Genomic DNA, 21,211 nt, shown 5'->3' with positions numbered 1-21,211 from the left:
TGAGTGGTGTCTTAACTAGTACTATTCCTATCAGTTTAATCCCTGTTACGTCCCCTATTCAGGGACGTGTGTCGAATTGATTAACCATTGTCGAATTAAAGAACCATTACGACATCCTGCAATAATTTAGTTATGAGCTTTGTACTTGCTTTGTATTGGAATTGATGGGGATTTTTTAAATTGTCTGCATTATTTCTAATAAACTATTAAGAGACTTTATTATGATTTTTTTATTTTATGTATTAAAAACCCACCCATACAACTTAAAAAATAAATAAAAAATTTGTTTTTTCTATGAAAAATTATCCAGCCGATCGCTTTTGGTCTGATCATAATGAAGCAACGGCCTTATCTGGGGTGTGGCAACATTGCTAACACATTCATAGAGGTGATGATCGCTTCATAGTGATACGCAAGCCTCTTCACCACAACAAGGTAACGATCACAAAGGGGAATTGACACTTGTATGTGCCTTATTTTTTGTTTTGTTTTTGCAGCCACAGTGCAGCACCAGAGGCCAGAAAAATTAGGCATGTACACATGCCTGAAAAATAATGTTATTGTTGCAGCCGCTGTTGTAGCAGCGGCCGGAAAAATTGATGTTTTCAAGGCAGAAAGGTGACTAAAACATTGCGGCTTGAACCCTAGTTGGTGGCGGAGAATTCACGAAAATCATCCGGTATGCAGACATTAAATACAGCAGCGTGGGGACCATTTTGAGGCCAAGGCATGTCATCAGGCCTTTTGTTAGTCAAACGTATCCCCCACTGTCAGTCCCTTCGGGATCCATGCCTCATTCATCTTAATGAAGGTGAGGTAATCAACACTTTTGTGACCGAGGCGACTTCTTTTGTCAGTGATTCCTGCTGCACTGAAGGTCCTTTCTGACAGGACACTTGAAGCGGGGCAGGCCAGAAGTTCTATCGCAAACTGGGATAGCTCAGGCCACAGGTCAAGCCTGCACACCCAGTAGTCAAGGGGTTCATCGCTCCTCAGAGTGTCGATATCTGCAGTTAAGGCGAGGTAGTCTGCTACCTGTCGGTCGAGTCGTTCTCTAAGGCTGGATCCCGAAGGGCTGTGGCGATGTGTAGGACTGAAAAAGCTCTGCATGTCCTCCATCAACAACACATCTGTAAAGCGTCCTGTCCTTGCTGCTGTGGTCGTGGTAGGAGAAGGATTGCTTTCACCTCTTCCCCTGTTAGATTCCCGTTGTGCTGTGACATCCCCCTTATAAGCTGTGTAAAGCATATTTTTTAGTTTGGTTTTGAACTGCTGCATTCTTTCTGACTTTCAGTAATTTGGTAACATTTACACCACTTTCTGCTTATACCGGGGGTCTAGTAGCGTGGACACCCAGTACAGGTCGTTCTCCTTTATCCTTTTTATACGAGGGTCCCTCAACAGACATGACAGCATGAATGACCCCATTTGCACAAGGTTGGATGCCGAGCTACTGATTTCCCGTTCCTCGTCCTCACTGATGTCATTGACGGTCTGTTCTTCACCCCAGTCACGTACGACACCATGGGTCCCAGATAGGCGACAACAACGAGCACCCTGGGATGCCTGCTGTGGTTGGTCTTCCTCCTCCTCAAAGCCACATTCCTCCTCTGACTCCTCTTCCTCATACTCCTCTTGCAGCGTTGCCGCAGGTCCGGCAAGCGATGATGACAAGGCTGTTTCTGGTGGTGATGGTGACCACAACTCTTCCTCTTCCTCTTCACGCTCATCTACAGCCTGATCCAGCACTCTTCGCAGGGCACGCTCGAGGAAGAAAACAAATGGGATGAGGTCGCTGATGGTGCCTTTGGTGCGACTGACTAGGTTTGTCACCTCCTCAAAAGGACGCATGAGCCTACAGGCATTGCACATGAGCGTCCAGTAACGTGGCAAAAAAATTCCAAGCTCTGCAGAGGCTGTCCTAGCACCCCAGTCATACAAATACTCATTGACGGCTTTTTCTTGTTGGAGCAGGCGGTCGAACATTAGGAGTGTTGAATTCCAACGTGTCAGGCTGTCGCAAATCAAGCGCCTCACTGGCATGTTGTTTCGGCGCTGAATGTCTGAAAAGTCCGCCATGGCCGTGTAGGAACGCCTGAAATGGCCACACACCTTCCTGGCCTGCTTGAAGACGTCCTGTAAGCCTGGGTACTTAGACACAAAGCGTTGTACGATGAGATTCAACACATGTCCCATGCACGGCACATGTGACAACTTGCCCAAATTCGATGCCGCCAACAAATTGCTTCCATTGTCACACACCACTTTGCCGATCTCCAGTTGGTGGAATAGCCCCTGGGGAGATGTGGGGATTCAGTTGATGTGCAGCCAGACGCCGCAGCAGAAGAGGACTCAGCCGAGGAGGTTATCGAAGAGGAAGGAGTAGGAGTAGAGGAGGTGGCAGTAGACCTGCCTGCAAGTCGTGGCGGTGTCACCAACTCCACTGCAGAGCCACGTGTAACGGATCACCTGGCACCCCGACTGAGTACCTCCGTTTGATGGATGCTCCTAGCGTTTCCTGAGGTTTCCAAGCACTCTGGCAGACACCACAATCACCGAACCGAAGAAGCATATAAATCCTCTCTAGCATATGAATGCTGTAGACAGTTGAATAGGAAACCATACAAATAGGTTTACACTCCTAGCAGTCAAACTGGAACAGCATACCATAAATCCTCCCCCAAGAATGAGACGACACTTCACTTTGAGCGTTAAAACAGGAACTCCCTTTATTTAGACATAGCACACCTACTTTAAACCCCCCAACAGCCTCATTTACATACAATAGGGCACATAGATGACTATGGTACAAGCAAGGGTGGGGCCAGACAATAGCAAGGGCTGATGGGAGATGGAGGAGGGACAGTGCAGCTAGATTACTGGTCTCCCAGTGTCCCTGAGACAACACCTTGCTGGGGAAACAATAGGACAGGAAAAAGGGGGAGGAGAAGAGGCACAGAAAAGCAATGCCTTTAACATAGTAAACATTACAGTTTACAATACATAGCAATACAATTTAACCGAACCAATAATAACATACTTAATATTAAAGATAGCCTGAATGCAATCTGCTACACAGTCTTAAAGGGGCATTGTTCCTAAAAGTCATAATATGTCCACGGATGGTCATTAAAGGGCCAGTAGCAGCAATATAAAATGCTCAAAATTGCATTCAAACGTACAAATTTACCAGGGGCCATAGTTAGCAGGTAGGAGGCGGGCAGCCAGGCCTCTCCAAGGCCCAGTGGCGAGGCGGGTTCCGCCACATTACTCCCCTTTCCCATTGAGACTATCCAGACTCCAGACCTCCAGTCGGTCTGGGGCTCTGATAGTCAGCCGGCCTTTCTCAAAGGGTGTAGTTGTTCCTATGGCCCCCTGCCGCTTGTGCCTAGTTGTAGATCCATGGCTTGGGGGGAAGGTAACCAGGGTGCCCTCTCCCCTGGTTGAACAAAGCTGTTGCTGGGGGGAAGGGGTAACAGGCTCCTCTCTCTGCGACACCCTCCCTTGTTGTAGGGGAAAACAGACCGCCTCTCCTTCCAATACATTGTCCTGTTGTTGTGGACCAGGACAGACTGTCCATATCTCCAGTGGTGCAGGTACAGAGACTACGGTCCCATCTGCACTGTTGTGGGGCTTACGGTCTACCCTTGGTGTGCTAGGCAAACCGCTGGGGCTACTTGGGGAACAGCGGCCAGCGGTGTTCTGCACTGATGCCAGCACTTCTGCTGGGGCGAGGGGGGTACAAGCCAGTCCTGTAACAAGGGGTCGGTGGAGCAGAGGCTAGCGGCGCTCTGCCCGGATGCCAGCTCTTCCGCTGGGAAGGGATCAGTGGGTATCGCAGGCTCATCCCCTGCCCCCAGAACTCGGTTGGGAAGGAGAGGGCTCGCTTACCTCCTCCTCCTGGTATCCCTGCGGAGATGGATGGAGATCTGGACCGACCGACCGTCCAGCATCCCTGTAGGACTGGCACCGAGCCCGCGGTCTCATCTGCGCCCGTGCAGAGGGGCTTGTGTTCCCCTTTTCCCGGTATCTCTGGCTGCTGGTGGAAGGTGAGGCCGGTTGCCTCTCCTCTACAGGACTCTGGTTGCTGTAGGGCAGAGGGACCCAGCCTCTCCTCCCCCTGGAACTCAGGTTGCCGCTGGGGAGAGAGACCGGTTGTCTCCTCTCCCTGTGATATGCACTGCCGTTGGAGATCTGGGCAGGTGGCCCAGCATCCCTGTAGGGCCGGTAGAGAGACCTCGGTCCCATCTCCACCTGCCATCTGTGGGTCCTCCCAGGACCAGTCTGTGAGGTCCCTCAACATTTGCGAGTAAGGACCACCTGCGTCCACACCTGGCAACTTCGGCTGCTGCTGAGGGTCTGGGCCAGCTGCCCAGCATCCCGGTGGAGAGCCCTCGGTCCCGTCTCCACCTGCCTGTTGTGGTTTCTCACAGGACCAGTCTATGAGGACCCCTACTTCGGGTCCCTTTGGCCGCCTCAGGGGGAGACTGCTAACCTCCTCGGATGCAGCCTCTGCTCGGCTGCTGTAACACTCCTTCCGCTGGGCAATTTCTCTCTCTTTCGCCAGTCGGAATTCTCGTTCCATTCTTGCGTGTCGCTTGGCTGTGACCTGGTTCCAGATGGCCTGGCATATATCCATGGACACATTATGTCCATACTGGGACACTCGCTGCCTCACCTCGGCCAGCCAGTCATCTTCAGAGCCTTCCATACTTGTCTGCTCCAAGTCGCTGGATACCTCTGCTCCCAGGGGCGCTGCACGAGTGCTAGCGTTGCTCTCAATTTGTAACTCCACACGTTACCGGTGTCTCTGAGCTGCTTCTCCTCGCACTAGGACGCCATCCCGTGGCTTGCCACCAATGTAACGGATCACCTGGCACCCCGACTGATGGATGCTCCTAGCGTTTCCTGAGGTTTCCAAGCACTCTGGCAGACACCACAATCACCGAACCGAAGAAGCATATAAATCCACTCTAGCATATGAATGCTGTAGACAGTTGAATAGGAAACCATACGAATAGGTTTACAATCCTAGCAGTCAAACTGGAACAGCATACCATAAATCCTCCCCCAAGAATGAGACAACACTTCACTTTGAGGGTTAAAACAGGAACTCCCTTTATTTAGACATAGCACACCTACTTTAAACCCCCCAACAGCCTCATTTACATACAATAGGGCACATAGATGACTATGGTACAAGGAAGGGTGGGGCCAGACAATAGCAAGGGCTGATGGGAGATGGAGGAGGGACAGAGCAGCTAGATTACTGGTCTCCCAGTGTCCCTGAGACAACACCTTGCTGGGGAAACAATGGGACAGGAAAAAGTGGGAGGAGAAGAGGCACAGAAAAGCAATGCCTTTAACATAGTAAACATTACAGTTTACAATACATAGCAATACAATTTAACCGAACCAATAATAACATACATAATATTAAAGACAGCCTGAATGCAATCTGCTACACAGTCTTAAAGGGGCATTGTTCCTAAAAGTCATAATATGTCCACGGATGGCCATTAAAGGGCCAGTAGCAGCAATATAAAATGCTCAAAATTGCATTCAAACGTACAAATTTACCAGGGGCCATAGTCAGCAGGTAGGAGGCGAGAAGCCAGGCCTCTCCAAGGCCCAGTGGCGAGGCGGCTTCTGCCACACCACGCATTCCATGCTTGGCAGCCGTCAGCAGGTTGACCCAATGCGCAGTGTAGGTGATATTCCTGCCCTGACCGTGCTTTGCAGACCAGTTATCAGTGGTCAGATGGACCCTTGCCCCAACACTGTATGCCAGAGATGCCATGACTTCCTTTTCAATCACTGAGTAGAGGTTTGGGATTGCCTTTTTTGAAAAAAAAAATTGTCCGGGTACCTTCCACTGTGGTGTCCCAATAGCGACAAATATTTTGAAGGCCTCAGACTCCACCAGCTGGTATGGTAAAAGCTGGCGGGCTAAGAGTTCCGTCAAGCCAGCTGTCAGACGCCGGGCAAGGGGGTGACTCTGTGACATTGGCTTCCTACGCTCAAACATTTCCTTTACAGACACCTGACTGTGGGCAGATGAGATGGAACTGCTGAAGGTGAGAGGCGGAGTGGCGGGTGGTTGAGAGAGGGCAAGGAGGACAGCAGTGGTTGACGTGGCTGAAGATGCTGGACCAGGAGGAGGATGGTGGCTTTGAGCTTGTGTGCTGCTTCTACTCGTCATCATGTGTTGATCCCATAGGCGTTTGTGATGTGCAATCATGTGCCTTCGCAAAGCAGTTGTACCTAGGTGGGTGTTGGATTTCCCACGACTCAGTTTCTTTTGGCACAGGTTGCAAATGGCATCGCTGTTGTCAGAGGCAGACACACAAAAAAAATGCCACACTGCTGAGCTTTGCAATGACGGCATTCTGGTGGTGGCAACAGCATGTGTTGATTGGCGTGCTGTCTGGCTGACCCCGGGTGCCGATACATGCTGTCTGACTGTGCCACTAGCTCCTTGCGACGACCTCCCCCTGCTTCCAACTCGTCTCCTCCTTCTCTCTGTCTCCTCTTCTGAACTTTCCCTCTCTTCTTCTTCTCTTCGAGCAGGCACCGACGTGGCATCCACGGACACATCGTCATCATCAACCACTTCACTTGTATCTGACACCTCAGCAAAGGAAGCAGCAGCGGGTACAACATCATCATCACATTGTACGTCCATGTGTGTAATGCTGCCTGACTGAGACATATCCCTGTTATCTCCATCCTCTGGCAATAATGGTTGCGCATCACTAATTCCATCCAACTAATGTGTAAATAACTCCTCTGAGGGATCAAGTGAAGCGGCTGTGGTGGCGGTGGCGGCGGGCGGGAGAGTGGTAACTTGAGAGCAGGTGACCAAAGCTGAGCTGGAGGAGGATGGTGCGCCAAGGTTCTTAGCGGAAGCTGTTGAAGATTGGGTGTCCTGTGTAAGCCAGTCAACTATTTTATCCAAATTTTTTGGGTTCAGGGTACGTGGCCTCTGAACACTGGGCATTATTCCAGGGCCAGTGGCAATCACAGCACCACGACCACGACGGCCCCTGCGTGGTGGCCTGCCTCTGCCTGTCATTTTTTATTAGATAAGTGTTACTATGCATGCAAGGTACTGTGCCACCCTATATATAAGTGGTGGGCAGTGGGCACAGTACAGTCTGTGTGGGCCTGACACACACTGGCTTGCAACTGTGATTATATCACAGAAAAAGATTAAATATATATTTTTTTATCTGCAAGGTATTTGTGAGTGAGTGACACCCTGTAACGGTATGAGTGGAGGCCAAGCCACTATCCAGTGGCCACAATACACTGCCTGCAGAATTTTTAGGCAAATGAGTATTTTGACCACATCATCCTCTTTATGCATGTTGTCTTACTCCAAGCTGTATAGGCTCGAAAGCCTACTACCAATTAAGCATATTAGGTGATGTACATCTCTGTAATGAGAAGGGGTGTGGTCTAATGACATCAACACCCTATATTAGGTGTGCATAATTATTAGGCAACTTCCTTTCCTTTGGCAAAATGGGTCAAAAGAAGGACTTGACAGGCTCAGAAAAGTCAAAAATAGTGAGATATCTTGCAGAGGGATGCAGCACTCTTAAAATTGCAAAGCTTCTGAAGCGTGATCATCGAACAATCAAGCGTTTCATTCAAAATAGTCAACAGGGTCGCAAGAAGCGTGTGGAAAAACCAAGGCGCAAAATAACTGCCCATGAACTGAGAAAAGTCAAGCGTGCAGCTGCCAAGATGCCACTTGCCACCAGTTTGGCCATATTTCAGAGCTGCAACATCACTGGAGTGCCCAAAAGCACAAGGTGTGCAATACTCAGAGACATGGCCAAGGTAAGAAAGGCTGAAAGACGACCACCACTGAACAAGACACACAAGCTGAAACGTCAAGACTGGGCCAAGAAATATCTCAATACTGATTTTTCTAAGGTTTTATGGACTGATGAAATGAGAGTGAGTCTTGATGGGCCAGATGGATGGGCCCGTGGCTGGATTGGTAAAGGGCAGAGAGCTCCAGTCCGACTCAGACGCCAGCAAGGTGGAGGTGGAGTACTGGTTTGGGCTGGTATCATCAAAGATGAGCTTGTGGGGCCTTTTCGGGTTGAGGACGGAGTCAAGCTCAACTCCCAGTCCTACTGCCAGTTTCTGGAAGACACCTTCTTCAAGCAGTGGTACAGGAAGAAGTCTGCATCCTTCAAGAAAAACATGATTTTCATGCAGGACAATGCTCCATCACACGCGTCCAAGTACTCCACAGCGTGGCTGGCAAGAAAGGGTATAAAAGAAGAAAATCTAATGACATGGCCTCCTTGTTCACCTGATCTGAACCCCATTGAGAACCTGTGGTCCATCATCAAATGTGAGATTTACAAGGAGGGAAAACAGTACACCTCTCTGAACAGTGTCTGGGAGGCTGTGGTTGCTGCTGCACGCAATGTTGATGGTGAACAGATCAAAACACTGACAGAATCCATGGATGGCAGGCTTTTGAGTGTCCTTGCAAAGAAAGGTGGCTATATTGGTCACTGATTTGTTTTTGTTTTGTTTTTGAATGTCAGAAATGTATATTTGTGAATGTTGAGATGTTATATTGGTTTCACTGGTAAAAATAAATAATTGAAATGGGTATATATTTGTTTTTTGTTAAGTTGCCTAATAATTGTGCACAGTAATAGTCACCTGCACACACAGATATCCCCCTAAAATAGCTAAAACTAAAAACAAACTAAAAACTACTTCCAAAAATATTCAGCTTTGATATTAATGAGTTTTTTGGGTTCATTGAGAACATGGTTGTTGTTCAATAATAAAATTAATCCTCAAAAATACAACTTGCCTAATAATTCTGCACTCCCTGTACAGTCTGTGGGCCTGACACACATGGGCTTGCAAAAGTGATTATATCACAGAAAAAGATTTAAATAGAATTTTTTTTATCTGCAAGGTATTTGAGTGAGTGACACCCTGTAATGTTATGAGCGGAGTCCTAGCCAGTGGCCACAATACAGTCTGTGTGGGCCTGACACACACTGGCTTGCAACTGTGATTATATCACAGAAAAAGAAAAAAAAATTATATTTAATATCTGCGAGGTATTTTCTGTCACACCCTGTATGAATGGTGTGCACACAGTACTGTCTGTGACTGTGACTGAGCCTGCAGCCTCTCACACACACGGGCAGGCAACTGCTATATATATATATATAAAGCAGACTGATGTACCAGCCCTGAAAGGGGCTTTTTGGGGTGCTGTCAGGACGCTCTCCTTACAGCAGATGAGTCTGTGGACACAGAACACTGCCCTAGCTAACACTTTCCCTATTGAATCAGCAGCAGCAGCACTGTCCCTCCTCTCACTGAGAATGCAGCTTCCAAATAAATCTAAAATGGATGCTGTCCAGGAGGTCGGAGGGTCTGGGAGGGAGGGTCTGCTGCTGATTGGCTGGAATGTGTCTGCTGACTGTGAGGTACAGGGTCAAAGTTTACTCAATGATGATGTATAGGGGGCGGACCGAACATCGCATATGTTCGCCCGCCGTGGCGAACGCGAACAAGCTATGTTCGCCGGCGAACTATTCGGGACATCTCTATACATATACTGCATTGTCTGACAGTACATGAAAGATGGTTGTGAATGCACAGTCGGGTCCAGGTTTTATATAAGTATATTAGCCCGATCTAATCAGATACAGGTTTTCTATAGATAAAGGCAACACAATATAAGGATTTACTTTGTCTCGTGTTTTTCATATGACTGTTTGACCACTGAGTAAGAAACTAGTAAGGTTTAGAAAGGTGTCTGGTGAACACAACGATAGAAAGAATTTGCATAGCCACAAAACACAAGCGACGCCTCAAATCTTTTAATTAAGTCAACGTCTTGGAATTCTCAACCCGCATTCGCAGTCAACTAAGTGGCAACACTAGCGCGCAGGATAACTGTGGGACTTAGCAGCACAAGAGAATCGCAGCTGTATAAGGAAACAAACACGTACGTATCTTGCTACCAGCCGTATTAATCCGAACGTCGGGAGTCTGGTAAGCATCATACTACATCTAACCTAAATGCTGTTGCACTGAATGAATATAGTGTGCATTGAACTATCCTGCGAAGAGATGAATATATTAACAAAGTGGCATCAATAAGACTACCGCTAGACATTTAGCTTATTACAAGAAAATAACAGGATATCTTGTAAATATTTATAGTATTGCTGTGGAATACAACATCGTCCCAAATAGTGTGTGAGCTCCACACAAGAAACTTAGAGAGGGACCATGATTGTACATTTTTTTTAATTCAAGTACTATATGAGTAATTTATTTTATTGGCCAAATTTATTTTGTGTGTGAAGGTTTAAGGTTTTGTGTGAAATAAAGGATTAACTGTGACATATTTTAGACAATAATAGAGATAAATAGCATAACTTTTTTTATATACTGTATATGTTGTCCTTTTTTGGTATAAAGCCAGCCAATAATTGAATATTTTCATTATTTCAGCTAGGTGGTATAGCAGGCTGAGCTATATTCCGGTGACCTCCCTCAATTGCACTGTTTTTATTCTTGGCAGATGACTGTACGAGGAACTTAGAGAAACATCTTATATCTTCAGATTTTGAAGTATCTGATCATGGTATCACACGTGATACATATGAAGAACATACCAATATCCAAGACATACCTTCATCCATTCACAGCAAAAATGTACCACTTGATCCTTTCAAACAGGTCCAATCTTCTGATTCATCACAGACTGGAACACAAAATAAAAGTCACAGAAGAGGTGTTAAACATCAAACCGGTCATATAAAAAAGAATTTTTCATGTTTAGAATGTGGGAAATGTTTTAAGCATAAATCAGCTCTTCTTAGACATGAGAGAATTCACACAGGAGAGAAGCCATTTTCATGTTCAGAATGTGGGAAATGTTTTAAGCATAAATCAGCTCTTCTTAGACATGAGAGAATTCACACAGGAGAGAAGCCATTTTCATGTTCAGAATGCGGGAAATGTTTTAACCAGAAATCGGTTTTTGTTACACATCAGAGAGTTCACACCGGGGACAAGCCATTTTCATGTTCAGAATGTGGGAAATGTTATATCCAGAGATCAGATCTTATTGTACATCAGAGAATTCACACAGGGGAGAAGCCATTTTCATGTTTAGAATGCGGGAAATGTTTTAACTATAAATCGGCCTTTGTTACACATCAGAGAATTCACACCGGGGAAAAGCCATTTTCATGTTTAGAATGTAAGAAATCTTTTTATCAGATATCACAGCTTGTTATGCATCAGAGAATTCACACTGGAGAGAAGCCATTTTCCTGCTCAGACTGTGGGAAATGTTTTATCCAGAAATCAGTTCTTATTGTACATCAGAGAACTCACACAGGGGAGAAGCCATTTTCATGTTTAGAATGCGGGAAATGTTTTAACAATAAATCGGCTTTTGTTACACATCAGAGAATTCACACCGGGGTCAAGCCATTTTCATGTTTAGAATGTAAGAAATGTTTTTATCAGATATCGCATCTTGTTATGCATCAGAGAATTCACACTGGTGAGAAGCCATTTTCCTGCTCAGACTGTGGGAAATGTTTTATCCAGAAATCAGATCTTATTGTACACCAGAGAACTCACACAGGGGAGAAGCCATTTCCATGTTTAGAATGCGGGAAATGTTTTAATAATAAATCGGCTTTTGTTACACATCAGAGAATTCACACTGGGGAAATGCCATATGTATGTTCAGAATGTGGGAAATGTTTTAAGACGAAATCAGCTCTGGTTGTACATCAGAGAATTCACACAGGGGAGAAGCCATTTTTATGTTCAGAATGTGGAAAATGTTTTAGGAAGACATCAGCCCTGGTTAAACATAAAAAAACTCACAAATAAGAGAAGACATCTTCATGCTTAGCTTGTTAGTGACCGCCATTACGTGTTTTAATGGAGGTCACTAACTGGCTTTATTCCAAAACATACTCATTTTTACAGGGAGGTAAAATGTCACCTACCAGGGCTAGCTAAGGGTTTGGAGCAATGATCAGGGCCACTGTAAAGGTCCCCAAACACACATGGTCTACTGTATTGAATGAATACCGATCAACTGACAGATCCATTTAAAAGTGAAAGTAAGTTTTCTTAGATACATACATACATACATTTTCTCTAAAGAAAAATGTTTGGTGAGAAGAAATAAAAAAATAAAATAAAGTTTCTTAAAGGCACCATCCTGCCTGTGATTTGTATGGGGGGCCCCTCCATTCCTATAAAACTGCAAATACAAGGGCCTTTGGGAAAGTCCAAATAAAAAGAGCTGGATTCCCACAAGAGCTGGTGTCCAGACATCACACTTGTAAATAGCCAGTTACTTGCAGTCAAGTGGAATGACAGAAAGGATGTCTGCAGGCTAAACTCTGAGCATGAGGAAAGCACAGGCGTAGTAATAGAGAGAGGTGCCACCACTGGTAACAGTAAGCCTGTCTGAGTGACACATCGTAAATCTATGGGAGTAGTGTATCTTTCAACCATACCTGGTGAAGTACAAAACCAGGGCCTGATATAGATATATATATATAGATATATATATTAGACGTATGTTTGCGCTCACTCAAAAACACAACCATCAATTTCAACAAAACTTGGTATAGACATACCTTGCTACCTGGAAAAAAAATCTTGTGGGGATCTCAGCTCTCTTAGACGTACCGTTTCTAAGATATTCCCAAAAAATTACCTGCATTAGACAATACAAGCCTGCAAGTCTTTCTCTTCATATCCCAACTGCCATACACACGGTCACATGTCGCTTATCGGCCAATAGAAGCTCGGAGGCCCTTACTCTACACACACACAGCTTTACTCCAGGTTTCCATAACAATCCAGCAACCCAAGTTGCACGACACATAGGGCACAACTACACTGCTATATGCATCCATCTTGGATGTATATTTTTGCGACTGTCGTGTCACAGTCGCAACATGTTGCATGTCACAGTGTGACACCATACCCTATCATTATACAAATTGTTGAGACAAAATGTCGCACCACACATGTCGTTGTGTAGCCCTAGCCTTCAAGGGGCAGGGCACTGTGGAGGTCACTGTTAAGGGGTAGTGCCCCTGAGAAGGTCAATGTCAAGGGAGTGAGATGCTGTGAAGCTCAAAGTTTAAGGGGACGGGCTTATGTAGAAGTCCCATTGTAAGGAGGCAGGGCACTGTGGGGGGGGGGGGGTCAGTGTTAAGGAGTGAGGGGCAGTGGAGAAACACCAAAACATTAAATTAAATAGATTAAATATCCCCATGCTAAGCCAGGTTCTTCTGTTAGTAAAAGGATAACAATCTACCTATTCCAGCCCCAGTCTGTGCTACCCCTATAAGTATACATTGTTTGGAAACCGTCAGCTCTGGTCTTACTGGGCACATTTCATTGGTAATGTGCAAGTCTCCCAAAAAGTGACCCAGGCTAGGATTGCCTAATTACATATAAAGGAATATCATCTAAATCTGTACACCCTGACCAAAATGTATCTGTAGATTAAATCCAGCAAGTGTTGAAGTCATGTGGTTCACTCAACTCAAATGAATTTACCAGTGGGTGATTCCTTGATTATTTTTTATTGTATGCCCACCAGCTCTGGATTGTTTAGTTTTATTTGGTTTTTAATTTGATGTCTTACACCTGACAATACTTCTAGAAGTAATGACAATACATTTTTGAAGGGCTGGGGGGGGGGGGGATAGTCCTCTTCTGTTCCCTTAGATTGTTTTGGACCCTGCTCCTTAATATATTCTGTAGGTGATTGCTTATTTTGTGCACATAGTCGTCTACCATGCCAGGCAGGGACCCGCTATTGTGGGGTAACTACTCAGAGGTAGATATAAGAGTATTTAAATTTGGTGACTACAAATTTTATTTGGCCCCTACATATCTTAGTTTCGGAGCCAATGGCTCCTACGTTTAGTTTTTAGTTTTAAAACCGAAGCACGTTTTGTACAAAATAAAAACTGTCTTTAAAACGTTTGTGAGATAATTTTAAATGTTTTCATCTGCTTTGCATTTAAGGGGAACCTGTCATCACCTTTATGCTGACCTCACTGAGGGCAGTATAAATTAGTAAAAGAAATGCTGATTTCAGCGGTGTGTCACTAATGAGCTAAAATTAAGTGGTTGTCGAGATCCAGAATCATAATCATTGCAGCACAGGTCTTGAAAAGAGTCAAATCTATCTGAGAAGCGTCATGGTTATTCATAATCTCCTGCACTCTCACCCATCTGCTGATGATTGGCAGTTCTCTCTTAGAGAGAAAGGGAGAAAACTAGGTAGAAGACTGTCAATCATCAGCAGGTGGGCAGGGAGAGCAGGAATTCATGAATAACCATGACTCTTCTCAGGTGGCTGTGACTCTTTTCCAGGCCCAGTCTGCAATGATTGTGACGTTAGTTCTCTGCAACCACTTACTTTTAAATGACAGACCGCTGAAATCAACTCACCTGACTCTACTTTATTCTGCCGTTAGTATGGACAGCATAAAGTTGATGACAGGTTCCCTTTAAATAGGTTCTCCAGGATTTTCATATTGATGACTTATCCTCAGGATGGGTCATCAATGTGAGATCAGCGGGGATCCATTTTTCAGCCCCCCTGCCAACCTGCTGTTTTAGGAAACCACAATGCTCACTAGAGTTCTGGTGAGCACCACACCCTCCACACAAGACCTTAGTGCTTACAGAGCACTATGGTCTCCTCATACAGCTGACTGTGGGGGTGCTGGAATTTGGAACGCCAATGATCTCATACTGATGACTTACCCTTAGGATAGGCCATTATTAACAAAATCCCAGAGAACCTCTTTAATTCCTTAAAACATGGGATCAAAATACTCATGACACCCTCTAATAAATACGAGGGTGTGGTTTGGAAAAAATCTTTGGTATTATTCTGATATATAAGACTCTGCAAACCTTTTTATTAATGTTAAAATTGTAAGTCTCCTAAATTGCCCAAAAATGTAAACTTTTGTTGTGGCTAAAATAAATTAAGCACATGAAAATATATCTTATTTTTCACCTTATAAAACTAACTCTTTTTCCCAACCAAAGTGGGGAGAAAATGTCAGTGAATCTTATGGGGCTAATACTAATGAGCACTTCCATTATGAAGATCACCCTTCTATGTGATGTCAGCCTACGTCAATCCTGTCATCCTTGGTCTTCCCTGACTACGACAGCATACTCCAGTCTTGGACTGGCACTCGGGTCAATTCCTACGTTGGGGATCCTCTTGTCAGTCCACCTGCTTATCGTAAGTCTCAACAGCTTTCTTGTCTCCAGTACCTGAAGATCTGTCTGGGCTTCCCCTGCAATATGCCAGCTTTGCGGACGTCTTTAGCAAGACGGAGGCTGAGACTCCTCAATGATCCCATGCTTGTCCAATACACCTCCTGCCCGGTGTTACTCCTCCTTGAGGTCGAGTCTATCCATTTTCACTCCCTGATACCCAAGCAATGTCTGATTATATCAATGAGAATCTCAGAAGGGGGTTTATCTGGAAATCTACGTCACCAGCTGGTGTTGGGTTCTTCTTTGTACAGAAGAAATGTCATGTGCTGGGGATTGCGCGAAGGAACTCTGAGACATCAGGCGAGCAGGAACACCAGAAAAGGAAATGGATAATGGAACTTTATTAAAGAGACTAAGCTCATGACAGGAAGAGAGGCCCTCAAAGTACACACAAGGAACAACGGGTGTGAACCCACTGCGCCACTGACTGGCGAGATTAGGAAAGGGGCGTATGTAAGCAATACCCGGACTTCACTAGAGCCTCGGATAGTGAGGGTAGTCTTGAACAGATGGTAGTTGCCAGGGGCTACTCCAGAACAATGTAGTCAGTGGCATCTGGTCCAGCAGAACCAGGAGATACCTACAAAAGGTACCAATAGTACTAGAGTCCCCAGACAGACAGGCAGAGAAATACCAGCAACAAGTATAGCAGAGACGGAAGCAGTTACCTGTGCCGCAAGCAATGGGAGCTAAGCGGCCCTAGGCAGAGCTGCACACGGAAGGCATACACAGACACGGGAATTCCCCCTCCGGGGAAACTAGGAACCCCCTTCTGGAGGCACTGCCAATCCGACATGAACAAAATATCCTAAACGAGATAGAAGAGGCGTCAAACCAAAATGAGGTGGTTATTATGGGGGACTTCAACTACCCAGATACAGACTTGGAAACTGAAACTTTTATATCTCATAAAGGAAACCAAAGACAATTACCTTTCCCAATTGGTTCAGGACCCGACTAGAGGGATGGCCATACTGGATTTGGTATTAACCAATAGAGCTGACAGAACAACAGATTTGCAGGTTGAGGGTTGCGGGACACCTGGGAAATAGTGACCATAAAGTAATAACCTTCCAATTATCATTCAAAAGAGTGTTTCCTGGAGGGATACACCAAATGGAAAAGGATTTAGGAAAACTAGAAGAATGGTCAAAAATCTGGCAACTAAAATTTTATGTTGAGAAGTGCAAGATAATGCACCTGGGGCGTAAAAACCCCAAGAGCAGAATATAAAATCAGTGATACAGTCCTAACCTCAGTATCTGAGGAAAGGGATTTAGGGGTCATTATTTCAGTAGACTTAAAGGTATGCAGACAATGTCATAGAGCAGCAGGAAATGCTAGAATGCTGAATGCTTGGGTGTATAGGGAGAGGCATTACCAGTTGAAATAGGGAGGTGCTCATGCCGCTACAGAGCACTAGTGAGACCTCATTTGGAGTATTGTGCGCAGTACTGTAGACCATATCTCCAGAAGGATATTCATACTTTGGAGAGAGTTCAGAGAAGAGCTTCTAAACTAGTACATGGATTGCAGGACAAAACTTACCAGGAAAGATTAAAGGACCTTAACATGTATAGCTTGGAAGAAAGACTAGACAGAGGGGATATGATCGAAACTTTTAAATACATAAAGGGAATCAACAAGGTAAGTGAGGAGAGAGTATTTAAAAGAAGAAATATTGCTACAAGAGGACAGTTTTAAATTAGAGGGGCAAAGGTTTAAAAGTAATATCGGGAAGTATTACTTTACTGAGAGAGTAGTGGATGTATGCAGGGCCGGTGCAAGGATTTTTGCCAACACAAGTGAAACTACATTTTGGTGCCCCCCTCCTCCATGGCACAGACTCCAACATTGCCCCTCATCATGTCAGTGACATGATGGGGGACAATGTTGGAGTCTGTGCCATGGAGGGGTGGTGACATGATGATGGACAATGTTGGAGTCTGTGCCATGGGGGAGTGACATGATGAGGGACAATGTTGGAGTCTGTGCCATGGAGAGGGGGTGACATGATGTCACCACCCCATGGCACAGACTCCAACATTGTCCCTTTATCATGTCACCCTCCCCCCCATGGCACAGACTCCAACATTGTCCGTCATCATGTCACCACCCCTCCATGGCACAGACTCCAACATTGTCCCTTATCATGTCACCCCCCCTTCTTTTCATCCCTCTAGGCTCCATGGCACAGACATTTTGTCCTCCATTATTTCTCCCCCTCTGGTAAAGCCCCCCCCCCCCCCAATCATCATTTATTAATGCAGGCAGAGGCTGATCATTCTCCTACCTACCATAGGGGCCTCAGCTCTGCAGTCAGTTGCTGTCGCCACTCCAGTCGGCCCAACTCCTCAGCTCAGTCTGTACTCGGCCGGCAAGGTGAAGCAGCTTTTACAGGCCAGCTCACACAGCAGCTCCGCCTCCAGACAGTTCCTTGCTGCTGCTGCCGTCGGCCGCGGCGCCACTGGACAGTCACGCCTCCCTGCCCTGACCATGTGACCGTGCTGCTCAGGGCCGCAGGCACCGCGCGGCACACACACAGGCGGCTGTGGGCGGCGGGCGCCCAGCAGCACTGCAGCCGCTCGAAAAACAATAGGTGATCATGATAATTTTTAATTAAGGCAACAAAAAACAAAGGGGGTTAATTTTTGGCGCGGCGGTGCCCACTCCTGCTGCTGCGCCGAGTGCGCCCTAAGGCAGACGCTTGGTCTACCTTATGATAGCGCCGGCCCTGGATGCATGGAATAGCCTTCCTGCAGAAGTGGTAGCTGCAAATACAGTGAAGGAGTTTAAGCATGCATGGGATAGACATAAGGCTATCCTTCATATAAAATAGGGCCAGGGTCTAGTCATAGTATTCAGTATATTGGGCAGACTATATAGGCCATATAGGCAGACATGGTTCTTATCTGCCGACACATTCTAGGTTTCCTCAGGAAGGAGCAAAAATACCAAACTTCAAAAAAGCTCAATTTAGCCAACTAAGAGAGGCTATAGGCCTAATTAACTGGGACAAAGTCCTCAAAAATAAAAATACAGCCACAAAATGGGATATTTTTAAAAGCATCCTAAAATCGAAGTGTGAGAGGTACATACCTTATGGGAATAAAAGGTTAAGGAACAAGAAAAAAACAATGTGGATAAATAGAACAGTAAAGAAAACAATAAATGAAAAAAAGAAAGCATTTAAATTACTAAAACAGGAGGGTAGCAGGGAAGCACTGAAAAACTATAAGGAGAAAAATAGAATATGTAAAAAAACAAATAAAAGCAGCCAACTAGAGACCGAGAGATTAATTGCCAAAGAGAGCAAAACTAACCCTTAAATGTTTTTCAATTAAATGGTAAAAAGCATAAATCTGTGTCACTATGTGCTCTGTGCGTGGTCCAGCGCACCCGGCGTCGCCCATTCCTGTGGGAACCACACACTCTGCGCTCGGCTGTATGGCCTGCATTGGAACTCAGGAGTCATGTGATGCTTGCCACGTCACATGACTCCACTAGTGCACTATTTAAACAGGCAATTTGCTGGCCACATATTGCCTGTTATTGAGGTCCTTCCTGCATGATACTCACCTGGTTTGTGTGTTCCTGCTTGGCTTCCGATTTTCCGTCCATCTCATCCTCTGGTGTTGGCGTGCTCTCCTGGTTTGATTTTGGCTTGATCTGACGATTCTCTGCTTGCTCCTCCGGTACCTTTTCTGCTCTCTTGGTTTTGAGGCAGAGTGTTTGACCTTTCTGTTTATGTGTTGTTTGTCTTTCCTGCACTATCCTAGCTAAGGGTTTGTCGACCAGTTGTCCCTTGTCGCTAGGACTTGCGAGGCAAGTTGGCAGGGACAGGGGTGAGGGTGGAGTTCAGTAGTCACTACCCCACCCCCTGTGTGTGTGACAATCTGAAGGTGTTGGCCCTCTACAGAGTAATGAGGGGGGAGTTGCAGAGAGCAATGAGGAGAAAGCAAAGCTATTAAATATTTTTTTCTCCAATGTATTCTCTAAGGAAAATAAACTGTCAGATAAAATGCAGAATGTAAAAGTACATTTCCAATTAAAAGTGCCCTGTCTGACCCAGAAAGAAGTACAGCGGCATCTTAAAAATATTAAAATAGACAAATCGCCAGGACCAGATGGCATACACACCCGTATCCTAAGAGAATTAAGTAATGTCATAGCCAGACCCTTATTTCTGATATTTATGGACTCAGGGAGTGTTCCACAGGATTGGCGCATAGCAAATATAGTGCCAATATTCAAAAAGGGTCCAAAAACAAAGCCCGGAAACTATAGGCCAGTAAGTTTAATATCTGTAGTGTTTTTGTTTACCACATGTGGACTGAGTATATATAAAATATAACTTTTACTATAATTTCACTAAAAGCATTGGTGGTTGCAGTGGGACAAAGGACAAAATGACATACATACATATAAACACATATATTGCCACCATCTAGAGCCGCGGTAAGATAATAGTGAGTGGGTCTTACCCTGTCCTGTAGACAGACGACCAATGGATGGTGGGTGGCGTCAGTGCTCCAGTGTGATAACAGGCACTGGTGCCCAAAAAGCTTCTGTTGGTATGGCAATCTGGACACTCCTATAATGCCCTGGTCAGGGGCTATCCTCATAGACCTGCCTCAACGACACGGAGCACCCGCCCCGACAGGGGCGACCCCATACGGAACCTGTCCCTAAATGGGGCCTATTCCCTGTAAATCCCTTACTGTATGGCCCTACATGCCATGTTTCGTTCCATTAAAAATGGAGCTCGTCAGGGGCTTATTGAAGTCAGAAGGTTTTATTTTAGCAGAGAGTTTCTCTTTGTAGATACAAAGCAGTATGGACGGTCAGTGGTACGCGTCCCTGCCGGGGTATGGGGAAGTGTCCCCAACGATACCCTCGCCTCACCTCACTGCAAGATGCCGGCAGTGTGGGGACCATGCAGTGAGGTGAGGCGAGGGTATCGTTGGGGACACTTCCCCATACCCCAGCAGGGACATGTACCACTGACCGTCCATACTGCTTTGTATCTACAAAGAGAAACTCTCTGCTAAAATAAAACCTTCTGACTTCAATAAGCCCCTGACGAGCTCCATTTTTAATGGAACGAAACATGGCATGTAGGGCCATACGGTTTTTGGAAGGCAGGTTTTGCTTGACTTTTTTTTTTTTTTACACCATGTCCCATTTGAAGCCCCCCTGATGCACCCCTAGAGTAGAAACTCCCAAAAAGTGACCCCATTTTAGAAACTACGGGATAGGGTGGCAGTATTGCTGGTACTAGTTTAGGGTGATACGTATAAAGTAAGTGAAGCAAGGCGGCACTGCCTTCACTGATGTAGCCTTGAATAATAGGAAACCGCTATTGTGGTTAAATGTACTCCGCAACGTGGTGCTCAGCAAAGTAGAGGTTAGATGAATGGTTCATGATGTGGAGAGAAACTGATAAAGAAGATCGCGGCACTCACCGTAGTCGAAATAATGTTGCTGCTTTATTCGGATACTTCTAAGAAGATAGTGCATGGAGGGTCCAGGGGCGGACACACTGTAGCAAGCGGCGACGGCCGTTTTGTGCGCGGGATCGCGCTGCTTCTGGCCGCTATGCACGTCATCGCGTAGACCTGCGCTTTATTGGGGCGGACTCAGAGCGGCCGGCACCATCAGCTACAGCTGTGCGCCTGTAGATCTATGACGTGGGTTAAAAACATGTGACTATCGTGGATAGGTACAGATACAAAAGCTGGGAGGCACATAAGGAGGTGTTAATAAAATCCACATTATTTAGCAGTGCCCATTAAATATAGGCACGTGGTTGCAAACTCATGCACATATGACAAGAGAAATTAGA

The 21,211-nt window shown here is 45.7% G+C and overlaps 1 pseudogene; it reads left to right on the top strand.

Moving 5' to 3' along the window:
• Positions 1-11,949, top strand: part of LOC121005761 — a 37,168-nt pseudogene extending 25,219 nt beyond the window's left edge.
• The last annotated feature ends 9,262 nt before the right edge of the window (positions 11,950-21,211 follow it).

This window comes from Bufo bufo, chromosome 6 (assembly GCF_905171765.1).
Source record: "Bufo bufo chromosome 6, aBufBuf1.1, whole genome shotgun sequence".
In the NCBI taxonomy this organism is placed as follows: domain Eukaryota; kingdom Metazoa; phylum Chordata; class Amphibia; order Anura; family Bufonidae; genus Bufo; species Bufo bufo.
The sequence above is the reverse complement of the archived record's forward strand: the minus strand, read 5'-3'. Positions and strand labels throughout refer to the sequence as shown.